General features: G+C 43.6%; 1 protein-coding gene across 3 annotated transcripts in view; it reads left to right on the top strand.

The window, feature by feature from the left end:
- Positions 1 to 15,787, top strand: part of PLPPR1 (phospholipid phosphatase related 1) — a 179,806-nt gene that overhangs the window by 35,864 nt on the left and 128,155 nt on the right. The window contains exon 2 of one of the 3 annotated variants that reach the window (XM_073345701.1): positions 8,606 to 8,755. The exons of the other annotated variants lie outside the window; for them this stretch is intronic. The gene's annotated coding sequence lies outside the window, so the exon portion shown is untranslated. The remainder of the gene's footprint in view (positions 1 to 8,605; positions 8,756 to 15,787) is intronic. 3 annotated transcript variants of the gene reach the window in all.

Below are 15,787 nucleotides of genomic sequence, written 5' to 3' on the forward strand. Positions count from 1 at the left end.
GAGAGCAGCACAACAAATATGAGGGGCTTTTTGTCTTCACATTGCAGCCTTTGTAACAAAGCTGTAATTAAGTCACAAGAGAATTTCCACAGATGTTATAATAAAATGGCTTTAAAAATTACCCGATTACTAAATGACAACTGAAACACTAGTTCCGGTTAGCTCCCATTATGATAAGAGACTCAATTTTCTAGTAGTAGTTTTTTATTTGGAAATAAAAATGCATAATGTCTCTGTGCTTATGATATTTTTATGCTAAATATTTAATAGTAATCTGGTATGTTCTTAATTTGATTGTCAGCTTTCCTTATTTGTGCTTGGCTAATAAGCAGAAAGATTTTTGTCTTTGAGCAATTTACATGTAAACTCACACAACACATGTATATATTTATATGAGAGGTGTACGGAAGATGGAAATTTTATTTCCTGAAGCATTTTGAGATTTCAAAACTTACTTTTGTTCAGATATTATAATGAAATTTGTAAATTAAGAAAATCTCTGCTAAAGAAAATTCTGGGGAAAAATCATTTTGATTGATCAAAATGTTTCATTTCAACAAATTGAGGTGGTTGTTTTTTTTTTTTGACATTGTTGGAACTTTTTCATGGTGCTTCTCCAAAACGCAATTTTGACAACATCAATACGATTTCGCAAAGCATTTCAGGTTTGACGTAACTGCCTTTTCAGATGGAAAATGGTTCACCCTAAGTTTTTTTCAACTAGCTTTAATAAGTATACCCTTGTAAACTGCTCAAAAACAAAAATCTTCTTGTATATGTACAGACGTGATATACAAGTCTTGTTGTGAATGTCCAACTCCTGTTGAAGTCAGTGCGTGTTTTGTGCAATAATTGAGGGTAAATTATGATCCAGAAACAAATGAGTGGGTTAAAGTCACATTGTTATGTCTCAGTAAAGGGGTTTTCTTACTGACTTACAGGCTGGAGGGGTCTATCGGTCTGATCCTGTGCCCACTGAAATCCATGGCAAAGCTCCCATCGATTTTAATGGTGCAGGATCAGGTCCTTTATGAGTGACTCTTATTAAATGCAAAGCAAAGTAAATGTGAGAGGTTCATTTGTCAATTAAAGCCCTGTGTGTTGATGTACAAGTGAAACATTTATATTTCGTTTGCTTTCCCTGGTAGGGTTGGGAGGTGTCCAGTTTTCACTGACCGGCACCGTTGATCGGGCTGTTAAAAGTCCGGTCGGCGGTGCAGTGGGGCTAAGGCAGGCTCCCTGCCTGCTCTGGCTCTGCGCAGCTCCTGAAAGTGGTTGGCATGTCCCTGCGGCCCCTAAGCAGAAAGGTGATCAGGGAAGCTCCGCGTGGTGCCCCAGTGCCGGCTCCACAGCTCCCATTGGCCGGGAACTGTGGCCAGTAGGAGCTGTGGGAGTGGTGCTTATCGGCATGGGCAGCATGCAGAGCCCCCTGACTCCTCCGCCTAGGTGCTGCAGGTACATGCTGGCTGCTTCCAGGAGCTGCATGGGGCCAGAGCAGGCAGGGAGCCTGCTTTAGCCCCGCTGCACTGCCGACCGGGAGCTGCCTTAAGTAAGCGCCACCTGACTGGAGCCTGCACCCCGATCCCCCTCCTGCACCCCAACCCCCTGCCCCAGCCCTGAGCCCCCTCCCAGAGCCTGCACCCCACATCCCCTCCTACCCCCAAACCTCCTGTCGGAGCCCTGAGCCTGCTCCTGCACTCCAAATTCCTTGGCCCCAGTGCGGGGCCCCCATCTTCATGCTAAACCCCACCTTTTTGGCCTCACCCCAAAGCCCGCACCTCCAACCAGAGCCATCATCTCCTCCTGCACCCCAACCCCCTGCCCCAGCCCAGTGAAAGTGAGTGAGGGTGGGGGAGAGCGAGCGACAGTGGGAGGGAGGTGGGAGTGAGTGGGGGGTGGGGCCTCAGAGAAGGGGCGGGGCAGGGCAAGGGTGTTCGGTTTTGTGCAATTAGAAAGTTGTCAACCCTATTGCCTGAATGGGTAAAAAGCATTCTCTAGTAGTTCAAGTTTATCAGCCAACTAATGATTAAACGGACAAATTTTCAAACACATTAGGACCACTTGCAAAAACATAGTTACATTCTGATTTTCCCTCTCCCAGTCTCCTGGAGCTCCGTGTGTCTGTGTCTTTCTGGTTTTTGTTTGTTTTTTTTCCTTCTGTTTATCTGTTTAGACTGCTTGGACAGGGACCTTGCCTATTCCGTGCTGTATAATGGCAAACGTATGTTTCCCCTCATAATTCCCATGTTATTGCATTTGCAAATAGGCTAGTTTCTCATGCGAGTAGCCAATTAGGCTATTAAGAGTGGGATTTTCAAAAGCCTCTAAATGACCATTTGATGTTGTAAACACCTGATTTGTTCTCATCAGCCCAGTAATGTGGGTGAGCTGTTGGGAACACAAGGCACCAGGAATGTGTGTGTGTTTCCAAGCTTGGCCCCCGTAGGTAAGAAAAGCTGTACATTTGAGAGAGTTCCCCCACAGGCCTTGCCTACGTTTATGGCGGCATGTGGAGTCCAGGCACTACCCGTGCGGCTGCATGTCACAGTGAAAGGCAGGCTGTGTCCGCCCCTGTCACGGTGGTGCATAGGTACACGTGGCAGTGAAAGGCTCTGTCTGAGGGGAAGCAGCGGGATGGCAGTGGGACATGGGCCTGCCCCCTAACCGAATGGATCTGCTGGAATTCCTGCACCAGCTTTGACCCCTCCTGTCTTCACTGGCTCCCTCACAGCATGGTTGCATGGTATCACCAGGGTCTCCAGTGAGTGTGGTGGCCTGCAGGGCCAAAAGAGGGAAGGCACATGCTCCATGGAAAAGCTAATGCTGCCCTTGTCTGTGTCTCTGTAGGGTGGGAGGAGAGACTGTGTATGTCTGTCCCCTTCTAAATCCTGTCCTCATCCTGCACTGCATGCCCCTGGCTCACAGCCTCCAGCCCCTACCTCCACACAGACCCATGAAATGTTGTCCATGGTGTCTAGAGGATGGCTAGGATAGTGCCATGGAGGTAGATGAGCCCCACTTGTGTGCTGGATGGGGAAAGAAATGTGAACAGAGGGTCCCCTCTGCGTGGACCAAAGGAGAACAGTCCCCAGGCTGTTATCTTAGTGTTAGGAAGATAGTATTGGAAATGTCTATGTTGGGTGGCCTTGTCCAGTTTGTCTGTGGGGAAAAAGGCCCTCAAAGCATGTTAATATTTGATGTTTAACTTCAAAAAGAAAAAAGAAAAGGTAGCAGCAGCCAGACATACAGATGTGAATTTTCTATACGTGTTTTGATAAATTGTAGTCTTGTCCTCCTACTTTGGACTGAAGGATATAGTTATGCCATGCCCCTGGGTTGGTCTTTGACAATGTGGATTGAACCTAGGGTCTTTGACTCTAAAACCATGAACCTCTACTGCTGGAGCTAAAACACCCAGCTTTGTTAGCCGTGGCTGTAGCAAGCTTATTAACCTCTGTATATGGCCTACCTTCCCACCGCTAGAGGGGGACAGAGCACCACACTGAGTGTGGATTATATTATAATTGCAATGCCCAAGGAGTACTCCTTTTAGATCCTTAACCAGAGTTAAGAAACAAACAAAAAGAACCAGCACCAGGAGAATCCATTCCAGCCCTGCCACTGAGCGCACAGCATGCTAGGACAGGATGTGGAGAGTTTAGTCAACGCTGCGTGGATACGCATACAGTGCAGATATAATCAATAAAACTCATATTCATGTGCCTCATTACTACGTCTCTATGTTTCAGTTTAAGGAGATCCCAGAAACACGGACACAGCAATATGCAAATTCATGAGACTTCTGATTCCTCAGTGCCTTCCAGTTTTTGCCTAAGGAAGCTGGACTTTGGTTGAGTATTGTACAAAATAGTTTATTCATAATGACTGTATTCTGGGCAACACACCATATAACAGAATGGTTCAATGTGATCAAGTGGAATCCTATTTATTTATCCCATTGACGTTCCAAAACCCACCCTTTCATTACATTTTCCCAAGTGCCAAATAAAATGTAATGTGTTATTTAAATATTATATTTGCAATTTTTTTGATTAAATGTACAAAACCAATTGCAGATGAGATAGGGTTGTTATTATAGACCCGTTGTTTAGAAGGACGCAGTGGAGAAAACACATGGTCTGTTATTAGGGTTGAACACATTTTAGATGAGGAAAATATGTTGCACATTAGTCAAGGAAGAGGGTGTTTGTGCAGTCATTATCAGGGATGAGAAACAGAACTTCAGTGAACAGATAAAAGAGTAATAGCCTGCTATCAAGCCACTAGTGGTTAGGAATACACCGGGGCAGAACACAATGTAATTTTCGTATAATAAGCATGGAGGGATTTTGTGTAAATGAGAGGATTGGTTTTTGAAATGTACAAAATTGCCACCATTAAATATTAACCTAAATACAGTGCAGTTGGGGTGCCCTTTGTTATAAACAGTGTTGTGTAGCTTAAATGCAGAAATCATTTGCCAAGCTTAGGCTAAATTATCTTAGCTGATTGCAGAATAATCGTTAGAGAGAGTAGGGAATGTCCTTGACTGATGGCACACTTTGCTGCCTGGCTAATTTTGATTTAATTTGATAGAAAACACCCACAGAATAACTTTCTGTTCTGCAGTACATGAAGTCACTCACTCAATTCCTGTTGTTCTAATCAGGAGGCAGGTGAAGTGGAGAGAGGATATAAATTTTAAGTGGGTGGAAGATTATTAGGATGATTTTTATAAATCATTTAGGGCACCATTTTGACACTCCTTAATCATGTTTGCTAATACCTTACTCAATGAATATTCCTGCTGACTTTAATAGGACTTTGCATGCTGCCCAGTACTGCTCAGTGAAAGTTAGGGTATCTCAACGTGGCCTATATTTATATACTACTGGAAATTTACACACACTTTATGTACACAGGGAAAGTCACGTTCTTTGCCCTGGAGTGATCATAATCTAAATTAGATAAAACAATGAAGATAGGATAAAGACTTAAGACAACAGTTTAGGCAAGGGAGGCTGTGGGCATGGTTTATGATTAGGAAGGATTGCTAGAAGCGAGTGGGTTCTGAGGAAGGAATGCTTGGTGGATGAAAATATGGTCATTGTTCCAGATGTAGGGGCAGATTAATAGACTTTAAGGCTAGAAGGAACTGTGAAGATGGGCGGGTCATTTAGTCCGCGGGCAAGATAATAGATGGACAATCCACATCAGTGACTGGATCCCCAGAGACCACAAGCAACTGCTGGGCTGATCCCATGACAAAACACTTTCACCAGAAATGGAAAGAACAAGCTCACAACAAAATAGAATGGTGTGGGGGTTGACTTGCATTCGAGGAGGGATGGACAAGAACAAGCCGGACAAAGGTGACTGTACAGACAAAATCCCTGTTCTACCACTTACAGAAAATGCTGACCACAATCAGAAACAAAGCTTTACTCTAGCAAGGGAGATAAAGCAGTAAATGGGAGTGATATAGATGCATCCGATGAAGTGAGCTGTAGCTCACGAAAGCTTATGCTCAAATAAATTTGTTAGTCTCTAAGGTGCTACAAGTACTCCTTTTCTTTTTGCGAATACAGACTAACACGGCTGCTACTCTGAAACTTTTCAGTGATGATTGGGTATAAATGTTATATGTTCGACATGCTGAATTGAGGGATTATCCAGTTTTGTGTGAAATGCTGAGCTATCTTTCTAAATGAATAATCCAATTCTTTTGTATCTAGACAAATAACAGAAATTGCACTAGTGTGGAATGTTTAATACTTTTCATTCTTTTTTTAATCCCCAGGACAATATACGTCTGTCAGCATATTCAGATTGTTCTCTCTCTCTCTCTCTGTCATTTTTGCATTGAAACAGAGGTTCTCAGTACAGCTCGTCAGACCACTTCTGACAAAGTGAAATTCACTGAAGCCAAAACATTTAGTGGAGATGTAATTTTATGGTTTTGACAAAGTTTTCATCAGGATAGACTTTGAGGACTCGTGCTCTCTGGTCACATCTGACCAGAGAGAAAGGAATAAAAAACCTGAGTTTTGGATCCAAAACCAGCAGTTTTGATGAAAATGTTCCAAAGGTTCCATGCGGGATGAAAACAAAATTTTGAAACCTGAAAAGTTATGAATTGGAATTGTTGTCCTCTGGACAGCTCTCATTCTCAGTGTGGAGGTTATGAACAGGTATCAAGGGGTCATGAGCATCCTGACTCTCTCATGTTGCGAGGTGGGAGGGGATGTCCCAGTAAAGGAAAGGTTGGAAATTACTGCATTAGAACTCTGTTGAATTTTCAGCCAAGTCCTGCAGAAGCTATATATAGATGTCTAGTATACATGAAAAATACACTTTGTCCTTACTAGGCACATTCTGATTGACTTCGCTTGGCATTTACCTGATCGCCATTGAATGTAAACCGAATAATAACCAGTGAAGAAGTCAGTTTTTGGCATCTTATTGTTATTTTATGATAAAATATTAATAGCTGCCTTAACAGACAGCTAATTTGTCCTGTCCCTGAATTTTCAATTTAATTTTAAATTTCCAAAATTTCCTATCCTAAACCCTCTAATCATTCTTAAGCTCTGGATTCATTCACATTAACTTATTATGGAGACTGTTCAATGTATAGTTATTCGAATATGATTGTCTCTCTTCTGGGCTAATCCCGCTCTCTATCCTATGCATTGTTGCTAGGGTACGAGGAGCAATGAGTATCTACCTTTGGCAGTGTCAGTAGGGTGCCTTCAGCACTTTCACAGGAGTGCGGGAAGCAGGTTTGCTGAGATGGCAGCTTTGCTACTCGAAATGTAGGAGGAAGCACTGGTTCCAGCTGGCCTAGTTGTGGGATGTCTAATTGGTTCATTCCCCGTACTCAGAAACACCCCCTGCAGAAGGTTCCTATGTCACATTTGCAATTAAGTATCTCACTTTGGGCTGAACAGGCATTTCTAGGAAACACAGTCCTTTTGGCGGTAGCTCCCTTTCTGGAAATTCACATTCAGCATGTTGCTGGGTGCAGTGGCAGCAGTTGAAAGCCTTTGTGAAGCATGTGGCATCATCGTAGAGATGTCCTTCTTTTCACAGAACTAATTCACTATGCCCCAGACCCTAGACCTGATGAACCCAAGTGGTAGTTTTGCTGGTCATTTCATGGCGTCTGGGATTTGACTCTGTACAAAGGAACATCTTAACCAGCATGTTGCAAAACACTGAAACTAGGGCTGGGTGAATAACCGATTTTTATTTATTTGGTTCGGTGGTCAAAGTAAAAAATTAACAAATAATTTTGGATTGAACTGAAACAATATTTGGGCCGGGTTTTCTCAACAAAACGAAGAGCTGAAAAAATGTTTAGGATAAAACAAAACATGCTGTTTGACCCAAAACCTTTTGGGGGGAGAGATAGGGAGGTTGCTCATTTGTGTGGAGGGTGCAGGGGTGTAAAAATTCTGGATTTTATTCCTTTTTTTTAGCTGAAACTTTTTGCCAAATTTGACCCAAATTCACAAATACTTTTGGTCAACCCAGATCTGCATTTTTCTTCAGTGAAAACACTATTTGCATGAAAAATATCACTATAAATTCAGTTTTGTAGAATCACAGAAATGTAGGGCTGGAAGGAACCTCAAGAGGTTATCTAGTCCAAGCCCCTGCACTGAAGCAGAGCCAAGTTTATCCTAACAGGTGTTTGCCAACCTGTTCTTAAAAACTTCTGATGAAGGGGTTCCACAACCTCCCTTGGAAGCCTATTCCAGAGTTTAACTATCCTTGTAGTTAGGAAGATTTTTTTTTCTAATATCTAACCTAAATCTCCCTTGCTAGCAGATTAAGCCCCAGGCTTTTTGTCCCACCTTCAGTGGGCATGGAAAACAATGGACCACCATCCTCTTTATAACAGCCCTTAACATATTTGCAGGCTGTTTTCAGATCTCTCGCCAAGTCTTCCTTTCTCAGAACTAAACATGCCCAGGTTTTTAAATCTTTCCTCATAGCTCAGGTTTCCTGTTATCATTTTTATCATGGTACTGGACTATTGGGAATTGGCATACGGGTCATTTCGAATGAATAAATTTGGACAGATCAAGATGATACTCATGCAGACTTGGCTGGCTTTAGCCTAGTTGTGCTTGACATGAGTGTTGCCTTAGTGACCTTGTGTGACATTGCACCCCATAATGCTTTATAGAAATATGCTTATGAATGTAAATATGACATAAGTGGAATATGTTTTCTGCTACATATGTCATGTAACATAGTTTTGCAAAGCTTATGTTCTTCTGAATGTGTTCATCCTATTTCTATGCATGTATCATTTTTATATCTGAAGTTAGGAGCGTTGGCTCTATGCTTGTATTTAAGGTGTTTGCTGTAGAAAGCACCTAAGGCAGATTTGATCAACATAGTGTGAAGGGGTTATTCAAGTAATTGGGAGTACTTGGCCAACAATGGACCTTGATAGATGCCAATCCACATCTGAGCTTTCCTGGGAACGTTCCGGCTAACATGGCATAGGCCTGTAAAGAGCTGAGTCATGTATGGACATGTGACTTGAGGGAGGCTATATAAGCCCCTGGAAAAACCTCCATTTTGTCTTCAGCTGGTCCAAGAGATAGCCCCTCCACCCTAAAGAGATGCCTGAAAGAAACTGGAACAAAGGACAGCAACAACAGGGGTGTGAGTGGTTGCTGGACCCAGACTAGGAAGGCGTCCAGTCTGTGAAAAAAAGCCTATTGGAACATCTCTGAGGGTGAGATTTCATCTATAATCACTTTCTTACTGTATTAGGCTTAGACTTTGTGTTTTATTTTATTTTGCTTGGTAATTCACTTTGTACTATCTGTTATTACTTGGAACCACTTAAATCTTACTTTTTGTATTTAATATAATCACTTTATACTTAATAATTAACCCAGAGTAAGTATTAATACCTGGGGGCGGGGGGCAAACAGCTGTGCTCTGTCAGTGTTATAAAGGGAGAACAATTTATGAGTTTACCCCGTATAAGTTTTACACAGGATAAGACAGATTTATTTGGGGTTTGGACCCCATTGGGAGCTGGGTATCTGAGTGCTAGAAACCGGAGCACTTCTTAAGCTGTTTTCAGTTAAGCCTGCAGCTTGTGGGCGACGTGGTTCAGACTTGGATCTGTGTTTGCAGCAGGCAAGCGGTGTCTGGCTCAAACAAGGCAAGGTATTGAAATCCCAAGCTGGCAGGGAAAACGGGCTCAGAGGTAGTCTAGGCACGTCAGGTGGGAGTCCCAAAAGGGTTTCTGTGATCCAACCCATCACACCTTGTTACTAAGAAACCTTGCTTGCAGCTGCTGCTGTAGAGGACAGAGGGGTTGTTTTGACCACAGGATGTGCACAAATGTTAGGATATTATGTATGTAGAGGGGAGTCAGCATAATGGATAAACAGAATGTATTGCCCTGAGACTATTGGGAAAGTTCCAAACAGTCCATATACAGAGTAAAGGATATAAGTGGCCTAGTCAAGTATGCTTGATCAGTGGTAATAAATCAGTTAGAAAAAATAACAACATGAAAATAGCATGGACAGCAAAAGTCCTGCAGACTGGCTCTTACATATGTATTGTATGAGTTGCGTAAGATATAATATTCATAATACTTAACGCTGGTTGGAAGAGAACTAATGAATATGTAATTTGGATGTGTATATATGTGTTAAAATGTGTCAGTTTTGTAGAGGAAATCCATCATGGCCTGCCTACACCCCAGGGAAAAGTAACTGGGCATTGTCTTTTTATTTGTTGCTTTAATAGTAATTGTAATCGTAAAGCATGCTGGATTACCTTGGGCAAGTCACTTTGCCTCTGTGCATCAGTTTCCCCATCTGTACAAAGGGGATAATGATATTTACTTCCTTTGTAAGAAGTTTTAAGATCTACTAATTATATTACTGCTGTGTTTAGATTAGTATTCCAAGAACTTCCAAGTACAAAAAACAATGTAGCTTAATTTCATGTCTTCTGTAGCTTTTTTTTTTAATTCTAAAAAATTCGTTTAGCTCCTAGTGATGATCTTTATCAGTTTCTGAGTCACACACTGAGGCAGAGCTAATTCAGCTGGAGAGGCACATTATTCCTGATTTATTTTTTTAAGAGAAAAAAGATTTTATGGATTGTTTTCTCACTCCCCCCTGCCCCCCCCCCCAATACAAATTCAATGCTGCTGCAATGTAAAGTTTCACTGCTCACCCCAGGAAGTGCTGTTAGTTTATTCCAAGCTAAGTGCTAGAAACATATGGAGAAGAAGTGATTTTTACGGAATGTTTACATTTTCTAATGACTCCCATGCTGGATTTTATTGGAAAGACATCCAAAATTATCAAACCTCTGTGTTCATTCTCTTTTTTACATGCTTTAGTTGGCTCATGTCACCTCAGGGATAATAATAACCTAACACCACATATGTAGGTAGAAATCTTTTGCAGGTTAAGAGCCTGAGCCAAAGCCCACTGAAATTAATAGAAGTCTTCGATGTGGCTTCCTCACACATCTCTGATATCTGCAATGCGGCTCCAAGGATAGAATTTAGCACATTCTTAGTAAAGATGAACTGCTTAGGGACACTTCTTCGAAGTACCTTGTATTTGTAACAATATGGTTCTCCTACTACATGCTGTAAAAGTTGGGATGGCAGCTCGTGATCAAAGAGGAGTTCACATTATTTTTTCATTGAAATGCTAGAGGGTAAATAAAGCCTTACTTTATCCTGGATAATATGTAATCTCTTAAAGGTGTTCATGGCATTACAGGAGCAGTGACTCACGCAGAGCCAGTTGCTGGTATAAATCCAGAATAATTCTACTGATTTCAAATGGCACATTTACGTTAGTGTAAAACTGAAGGCTGAATTAGGTCGGTGGAGAAGAGGCAGCAGCTATTGTGCACTTAACAGAGGAGGAATAATTGACAGATTGGACTTCAAATGAACAATGCAGCATCTAAAAGGGGTGATGTGAACTGAAAGCAAGTTTTGCACTTGGCAAGATTGTGTGACTTGGCGTGAGTGCGTCAGGTGGGAGTGCTTAAAATACTAATGGGCTCAGGCTCTTTGCTTCTAATATTAGTTTTCTGCCTTTCCGCTCTTGTGGTGTATTGAAAACTGTAAAATTCCAAACTATCACTTTAAATCTGGGGCAGGCTAGGGGTCTCTATAGGGGAGCATTCAGTTTGGGCATGCCAGCAGTTCAGTTTGCGGAGAGCCAACCTTGAGTAAGGTGGGATAAGCTGTGCCTCTCTGTTCTAAGGAGCAGCCTGATTTGTCTTTCTCTGATAATGGGGTCTTGTGTGTTATGGTTCTGAATTAGAAGAAATAAAGTCACATGACGGTGTGACCTTCCAGCAACAGCATTTTTTAAAATCTAATGTCTCTGGGTGTGTGTGCCATGAACATAACACCAGCCGCTGTTGCACTTGCTCTGTCTGCATGCATTGGTTGGGGAAATTGTTAGTGTTGACAGCGTGATGTTTGAAGGATATCGTTTACAGAGTAATGGAAAGAAACAGTGAGGAAAAAGTACTGCTACCCGTGACAGTCAAATTAACAACATCTGGAAATGATACTACATCCGAATCCTGGACCTGTTTTGTATTCTTTACCCTGAAAACAAACATTGCCATGATTTGTCTTTATTGTTTCCAGCTTGCTCTTGTAAAAAATAGGACTTTGTCTTGTTTTGGAGGGACTTTTCACTCCTGAAGCCAGGCAACTGCTCTAATCAGCCACGTCTGGCATATGAGAGTTAATCTGAATGCAGCAGCTTTTACATGTGCAGCAAAAGCCCTATGAATGTATCAACAGTTTGTTTAATCTCTTTTCCATTGCACGGTAGTATCTGACATTATACAGTCCACTAAACAAGCAGAGCTATGTACTGGCTTTCTGAAATCTGCAATGAAACACACCAAGGCACTCTGATTCCTTTATCTTCCATTCCCTTTGCCCTTTCATTTATTACTAGTGCTGTGCAAATATTACTAACCTGAGATAACTTTGTCCCAGTTGCTGTAAATCAGATGCCGCTTTTAAAGAAAGTCCCTTCTTTTCTTTTTTGAAAAGAAGTTTCATGGTTGGTAGGGAGGGATAGCTCAGTGGTTTGAGCATTGGCCTACTAAACCCAGGGTTGTGAGTTCAATCCTTGAGGGGGCCATTTAGGGATCTGGGGCAAAAATTGGGGATTGGTCCTGCTTCAAGCAGGGGGTTGGACTAGATGACCTCCTGAGGTCCCTTCCAACCCTAACCTTCTATGATTCTATGAATTCTCCAGGGAAGAGAATGTTTCTATTGCTCGCTTGCTTGCTTTCTGATTGACAGCAAATCATTGCACATAAAATAATTTTAACTATAAAGAAATCAACATCCTTGCCTTTAATGACTTGTCTGTGGACTTTGTGGTAATAACTACATGGAAGAGTGCTAAAGAGACAAGAGGGGATATACTAGCGTCTACAGAAGAAATCTACTAGAGTCCCAGTAGTATCAATTTTTCTTTTAAGAACCTCTGTTTTAAAGGTAATTCGGCTGGAACCCGACATATAAGATCTGAGCTCAGGAACCCATTTTGTTTTAAAACAAGGTTCTGAGTTTCAGAGGTGCTGAGCATGCATAATTTCTGTTGATTTCATTTTGAGTTATGAGTAATCAGCCCTTCTGGATGTCAGGCCTGGAGTTTGTTTTAAATTGGCTTGACCATGTTAAGTAGTATACACTTGCCACTTCCAAGCATTCCAAAATCACAGATCAGACCCTGGAAATCATAGGATTGGCTTAAAAATCCAAGAGTGTTTTTTTAGAAATAATAAATTTGGAGTTCTTTTTATTTGCCTTCTGGTGTTTGATTCTTTAAGGTGCACTTGCATCATGTTTTCTAGCTGTTCTTCACAACCAGAAGAACTAGATTAATATATTTTTTTGTAACATGAAAGCAGATTCTCACTGAATCACATATCTGCAGGAACTGGGGCTTTAAGAAAAAACCTAAATATCATGAGACTCTAGGGTGACTGTCTGGTTGGCGGTGCTGCACAGCAGGGCTGGCAGGCTCCCTGCAAGCCTCTGTGCCGTACAGCTCCCAGGAAGCAGCCGGCATGCCCCCTCTCTGGCTCCTAGGCTTAGGGGCAGCCAGGGGGCTCTAAGTGCTGTCTCCGCAGCTCCCATTGGCCATGAACCGCAGCCAATGGGAGATGTGGGGGCGGCACCTGTGGATGGGGCAATTTGCAGAGCTGCCTGGTCGCACCTCCACGTAGGAGCCGGGGGGGGAGGACATACCGCTGCTTCTGGGAGCTGCTTGAGATAAAGCGCCTCCCAGGGTCTGCGTTCCTGAGGGCCCCTCCGTGCCCTAACCCCCAGCCCAGAGCCCCCTCCTGCACTCCAAACCCCACAGCCTAGTAGCATAGCTGGGGGGGAGTGGGGCAGCGGCTGCTCCCCCACCGAGCTGAAGTGGTGCTTTTTTAATTCTTTGGCGCCTTTTAAATTTTTACTCACCCGGTGGCTCTCCGAGTCTTCAGCGGCGGGTCAGGGGGAGCGGAGATAAAGAAAGGCGCCACCCACTGCTACTCACCTGGCGGCGCTCCGGGTCTTCAGCAGCACTTCGGCATCGAGTCCTTCACTTGCTCCGGTCTTCAGCGGCATTGCAGTGGAGGGGGGGTCCTTCAGTGCCGAAGACTGGAGAGAGTGAAGGACGCCATTGCCTCAGCCCCAGCCTGGAGCACCCTACTACACCCCAAATTCCTTATCCCGAGCCCCACATCAGAGCCCGCAACCCCAGCCAGAGCCCTCACCCCCCCACACCCCAACCGTCTGCCCCAACCCCCTCCCACACACCCAACCCAGAGCCAATACGTCCTCCCACACCCCAATCCCCTGCCTCAGCCTGGAGCCCCCTCTCATACGCCGAACCCCTCGGCTCCACCCCCCAGCCTGGAGCTCCCTCCTGCACCCCAAACCCCTCATCCCTGGCCCTACCCCAGAGCCCGCACCCCTAGCTGGAGCCCTCACCCCCTCTCACATCCCAACCCCCTGAGCCAGCCCGGTGAAAATGAGCAAGTGAGTGAGGGTGGGAGGGCAAGTGATGGCAGGAGGGGGTATGGAGTGAGCAGGGGGGGGGCCTTGGAGGAGGGGCGGGGCAAGGGTGTTCGTTTTTCTGCGAGTAGAAAGTTGGCACCCCTCTGAGACTCTCAAGCGTCTACAACACTGGTTAGGTTCAAACAAATTTTCACTTGGTGATTTCAGGTTCTTTTTTGTGGACTTTCAAAACACACTATATTTCCAATTTTTTAAAAAATAGATATTTTGCTAATCACTAGTCTGTTCATTGAACTAGTATCTCTGGGTATTTAAAGGGCTTTATTTTCCAAAGAGTGCATCACCCAACCACTTTCATTTAGGTACCTAAATGAGAAGCCAAATTTTCCAGAGAGTTCAAGTTTCATTTAGGCACCTGAATAAAGTGTCCAGATTGTCAAAAGTGCTCAGCATTCAGTCACTCCATTGAGGACACTGTAGATATTGAAAACTTTTGAATAGCTGAATCTCTGGCCAGCATTAGGATTCTAGTTTCCTCTCTGTATACATCAAAGCTCCCATTCATGTCAGTGTCAACAGGAGTGGTGAGCATGGATGGAGGACAACAGATCTATACAGTATAGACAGGAGTTCTTTAGCACTCCTGCGTGTCGTAGTTACGGAGCTCTGTAATCCATGTATTATTGATGTCAGACCTATTTAGAGGTTGTCTTAATTCAAATGTGCATGTTTAAAATATTTTCGGCCTGCTCCTGTTGAAGGTAATGGGAATTTCGTCCTTGATTCCAGTGGGAGTGGGACAAGGCCCAATATGTTGCTTAACAGGTGTGCTACAAAAACCTGAACTGGAAGGAGTGGAGTTTGCTTGCAGACATGTAGGCAAGCATCCCACTTACTTGCCTTGTAAAATCTGCAGCTGCCCGTCGATAAGAACATACAGCAACTTCCTGTGTAGAGGATCTGTGTTACCAGATCGTAGAGTGTGATTGAGACAAGAGCCCCGCAAAATGCAAAAATGTCAGTTGCGCCAACCCCAAGCATTCAAAAATCATGAGTCAGACCCCCCAAAATCATCACATTCTTTTTTGAGAAAGTGGCTTTTTTTATTTGTCTTCTGGTTTTGCACCCTTGGGGTTCACATTTTCTAGCTTTTTCTCGACAACTGTTCAGTCTAGAAACTTGCTTTAAAAAAAAAAAAGCTGAGATTCTCACATAGTCATGTGATTCCATGAGCTGGAGCTTTAAGAAGGACATCAGCTATTGCCAGACTCAGGATAAAATCACAAGAGCTGGCAACACTGGTATACATTCAAATGACCCCTTCTATCGAACCACCCTCTAGCATGCAATGTGTTTACCATCAGACTGTGACATTTAGCAGCTCTGAGCAGGAGACAGTGCAGACTCACACTGCTTTCGGGGATGCACTGGGAGGATTGTGCCAGGATGGTGAAGTCTGTTCATCCCAAGCCGTTTGGTCCTGCTTGGTCCCTGTAGCCTTCTGAGAGATTTGGATACAATGTGCTCCCCAGAGCTCGTGAAATGCTGATGTCTGTGTGTGATGGGGTGTGTAAACCATGCCCTAGTGACAAAGAGGTTGAAGAGCTGCTGTGGGCAAGGCTGGCCCTGTCCCGCCGGCCCTGTCAGTTGTGTAAGCATCTGGCACACAGTAAGGGATTAGGCTGCCTGCTCCCTCCCTATACACACCCACGCGAGAGCCAGGGACAGTCT

Source organism: Lepidochelys kempii, chromosome 5 (genome assembly GCF_965140265.1).
Source record: "Lepidochelys kempii isolate rLepKem1 chromosome 5, rLepKem1.hap2, whole genome shotgun sequence".
NCBI classification, from domain to species: Eukaryota; Metazoa; Chordata; order Testudines; family Cheloniidae; genus Lepidochelys; species Lepidochelys kempii.